The 4,874-nt window shown below is 29.0% G+C and overlaps 1 pseudogene; it reads left to right on the forward strand.

The window, feature by feature from the left end:
- The first annotated feature begins 458 nt into the window (after positions 1-458).
- LOC149203528 (TPD1 protein homolog 1 pseudogene) lies at positions 459-998 on the forward strand (annotated as a pseudogene).
- Positions 999-4,874: the final 3,876 nt, after the last annotated feature.

Below are 4,874 nucleotides of genomic sequence, written 5' to 3' on the forward strand. Positions count from 1 at the left end.
TATAAAAGTTTTAAACCAATTATAAAATTATTAATCATTTATAATGTTAACTTTATAAAATTAACATTTATTAAAAACATTCTGACATGAAAATTAAATTAAAATAAAAGATTTGACATGAAAATTAAATTAAAATAAATGTTAAGGCAATGTATAACTAATTCCACCTCGTTTTAGAAGAGTCAAGAATGGATTTTGTTCTCTAATTCCGTGGTTACGTGCTTTACCTGCTTTTTCCGATTGCTGAGCTACGAAAAATTAGAATTGTTACGTGCCTTTTCCCATTTCTGAGCTACAAACTTTTCCACCAGTTTTTCGCTTTTCTGCGCTACCAAAAATTAGAAATTTCAATTTCCTGTTTCAAACCTTGGTCTACTTAAAATCGAACGAAATTAGAGAATTGGAATAGAATACCATTTGGGACGGAGAAAGCTTTGTGAAAGATTACATAAAAAAAAATGCTTTCGCTGTGCGTTATTAATCGCCGCGGCCCCTCTATGAACGACCTTGTTCAATTGTTGTTTGTAGTCTGCATATTCCCAACTTTTCTCTCACCTGTTGAACCCATGCGGCAGTCTGCTGTTCTGAAGGTGGGAGGAGAATATGGATCGCCCATTAATGGGACAGAGAAGGCTCCAAGAATAGAAAAGACTGTGACAGTACGAGAGAGCCTCGCACTTGGTCAAGAGTGCTCGCCCAGAGATATTTCGGTGACTGAAAGTCCTATTTACTCATTTCCAGACGGTGTGCCTGCATTTGCTGTAGAAATTATAAACACATGCATCACTGGGTGCACAATAAGCAATATCCACATCAGGTGCGGCTCCTTCGCGTCGACGATAGAGGTAAACCCTAGCACATTCAGGCGCTTAGCGTACGACGACTGCTTGGTGAACGACGGCGGGAATTTGGCGGCGGGAGATACTGTATCGTTTGTGTATGCCAACAGTTTCATGTACCCACTCTCAGTCGCTTCCGTCGATTGCCCTGGTGATTAATTAATTATCGCAGACCGTCATTATAATACTGATAAATAAATCAGAGGGTATTACAGCTCCATGCACTCTGAATTTATAAGCTTGTATATTATATTTATATAATATGCTTTCTTCTTTTGGATATTCAGCCTGGTAGACAGATAGGGTATTACAGTTCCGTCAACTCTGAATTTATTGAACTTTTTCCATCAATATCAAGAATGTTTATATCTATTTCTATATCTTTTAGCGTTGATTAATGTATTGTTTTAATCACATGTTTATTTAATAATTGATATACTTTTTGATATTGTGTGTGGGAGTGATAAAGCTTTTAGGTCAATGTTAAACTCTGTAATCTGTGAACTCCTATAAAACCCATAACTAAGAGTGATATGTTTTTTATATGCAACTTATTATGAAGCCCAATGTCATTTTTACATGAGTATTTTTTTCTGATTCTATTCCATATTCATGTCATCCAGAAAATACAACACTATATAAGATCAAATCCATCAATATCAAGAATGTCTATATCTATTACTATATCCTTTTAGGGTTGATTGATGTATTCTTTTATTCGCATGTTTATTTAATAATTAATATATTTTTCTATATCGTGAGTGGGAGTGGTAAGTTTTTGGTCAATGTTTTTAAACAGAATTATAAATATAATGGAAGTAGTTTAGATATATATTTTTAGAGTGGTTTTTCAGAATATATTGATAGAATTTGTTTAAAAGTTGATAGGGATTTATTGAAATTACATATTTTAGTTATAAATTTTACACAATTTGAGTACTCAAAAGAATTTTCAGAGTACTATGAAAAACACAATTTAAAAATCAAAAACAAAGATCGTGATTTTTATCAAAAAAGTGTTTTGGTAAATTTTAATAAAAACTTCAAAATTTATAATAATTAAATAACCCTATTATAATATTAACTGTAATCAATATTTTAATAATAACTTATAATCAATATTTGAACAGGGGCTGCATAGTAGCTAGTCCACTTAGTTTAAATATAGCTTAATTAAATAAAAAAAAACACAAAATCAAAGATTTCATCACATAAATAAAAATAACTAATAAAATATTGTATTATTGAATACCAAAAATTAAGAAATGTGATTAACTAATATTGTTTATATTAACATGCATATATTTATATGTGTGTGTATATATATATTTATTAAAATATATTTTTAATATAACAATAATTTAAATTGAAAATAGTGTGAAAAAATTATAATTCATGAAAATAGAAATAAAAGAAAAAAAATCAAAAAATTAAATAAAAAACAAAAAATTAGTAATTAGAAATAAAAATTATTAAAAAATTCATAATAAAATCTCAATTAATCACCTTACAAATAAATAAATTAAAACATTAATAAAAATTGAATTTCTAATATTAAATTATATATATAAATAATAATTTTTTTGTCGAAACAAAATTCAAATTTGAATAAGTTATACCAGGCTACCGCACGCCTTATACCAACCACACTGCATGCCTCCGCACTGAATGCGTTGTTATGCCATGCTCCTGCACGCGTTATACCAACAGCACTACATGCAACCACACTTAATGCATTATACCATACCTACTTGCCCCCAGTATAATAATAATTTGTAAATCAATATTTTAATAATAATATATATATATATATATATATAATTTAATTTAAAATTGAAAATTTAATTTTTATTTTTTAATAATTTTTATTCAATATATTACATAAAAATTGATTTGAATTTATGTGGTTAAAAGTAAGATTTTATTTTAAAACTTATAATGGAAAATAAATTTAAAACCTAATTTCCATTTTTTTAATATTTTTTATTCAATATATTACATAAAAACTAAATTGAATTTATACTTTTAAAAGTAAAATTTTGATTATGATTATTTAATAATTATATAAGTAAAATTTAAACATAAAATTTTAACTTTTTAATTAGTTGGAATTTTAATTTCTTAATTTTTTAAATTTCTAACATATACGTATTAAAGATTGTTTTAATTAGTTATCATGCTTCGTTATAAATACACTTTTGTTTAATGAAGGTTAATTGTAAGTATAGAACCTTTGGAATAGATTAGAAGAGCTAAAGGTTCCTCTCGAGTTGAGAGCTGCCGCCATAAGGCTATATGAGAATGTAATTGCCAAACTAAAGAGCAATGAGGGGTGGTCAAAAGATATTAAGTGTAACATCGGAGTTAAACAGGTTGCCCCCTCTCCCCTACCCTATTTGGCATTTACATCAATAAGCTTGAAGGCTATTTAGAGGAAGCAAGATGTGATGGCACGATCTTAGCTGGGACAGTCGTCATCCTTCTTCTCTATGCTGACGATATTGTTATTTTGGCAAGGTGCCCATCTAATCTTGATAAGCAATTGAGGCTTCTTAAGGATTTCTGCTCTACCATGGGTATGATTGTTAACACTATTAAAACAAAATTTATAATTATCAAATCCAAGAAGGACACTTACACTAATTTTATGTATGACAATAATAACTTGGAGGAAGTGTATTCTTACAATTTCCTAGGAATTGATATTCATCACAAGCTCAACTAGAACCATAGCATTGAGAAAATGATTAATAGGGAGTGGAAAGCTTATTTTGGTCTTGAAAATAATTGTAAAACAGTAAACCTCGTAAAGTGGGATAAAAAGAAGTTCCTCTTTGAAACTTTAGTCACTCCTGTTATATTATATGGCTGTGAGATTTGGGGTTGCAACATCTCCAGAGAATCACGAAGGAAAATTGAGCAAATCCAGAAGCCTTTCATAACTTATAACCTGAAAATTAGAAGTAATACACCCTATCCTATTCTCCTTATAGAAGCAGGTCTTTCCCCTATTGAGAGTCTAGCTATGATTAGTTTTCTGTTGTACAAGCACAAACTCAATAACATAGATGATCATAGACTTCCTAAGCTAGCTTTAAATTCCAGCCAAAACCACCTAAGGCTCAATCGGGGGTGGCATAAAGACACAAGGGCTTGGTTAAACTATTGGGAGATCAACAAAAATGATGCATTGCAAAACATAAATAACATTAAAGATATTATTACTTCTAAGTTCAAAGAAAAAATGTGGTGTGAGAAAGATTTAGCAGCTAAAAGAAAATTAAGTTATTATAAGAAGGTCATCAACCCCACCCTAGAAGATCAAAATTATCTCTCTATTTTAACCAGCTCAAAGAAGAAAATTAATATAGCAAAGACTAGAACGAATTCTCATGAGCACCATAGTGAAAGAGGTAGTTGGGCAGTTCCTAAAACGCCATGGATGGAAAGGATCTGCCATATATGTGAGAATAGGAACATCGAGGATGAAAACCACTTCCTCTTAAAGTACCCCGCGTACAACCACATTAGATCTCAGTTTCACAATCTTTGTTACAACACTGACCTTCCTAGCCTTTTACAATTTCAAAATTATAGTGACCTCGGGAGGCTTCTCTCCAAGCTTTTTGAGCATAGGAATAAAATCTTAAATCAAAATAAATAATTTGTTTCTTTAGGTCCAATAAACCAATGTTTGGTCTCAGCGGACATTAACCACCATCATCATATTTTTGTTTAATAAAAGTTAATTGTAAGAAAAATGAAATATAATTTATGTTACCTAATACAATATATTTGTGATGTTAAAATTTTAAAATAAATAATTAATAAGTTATATTAATTTTTATTATGTATATATATTTTTAAAATTAAGTATGCATAAGTATGTTTAATATTATATAATTTATTATTAAAAAATATTTACTTAATCAGTAATCCCAAAACTCATTAAAACTATGTTCTTATTAAAAAAAATATACTTCAAGTAAATATTATTTTAATTTAAAAGAATTAATTAATCTAAATATTATTTTA

Source organism: Pinus tabuliformis, chromosome 2_1 (assembly GCF_031772625.1).
Source record: "Pinus tabuliformis cultivar Carrire ecotype Pingquan chromosome 2_1, CPIR1, whole genome shotgun sequence".
NCBI lineage: Eukaryota > Viridiplantae > Streptophyta > Pinopsida > Pinales > Pinaceae > Pinus > Pinus tabuliformis.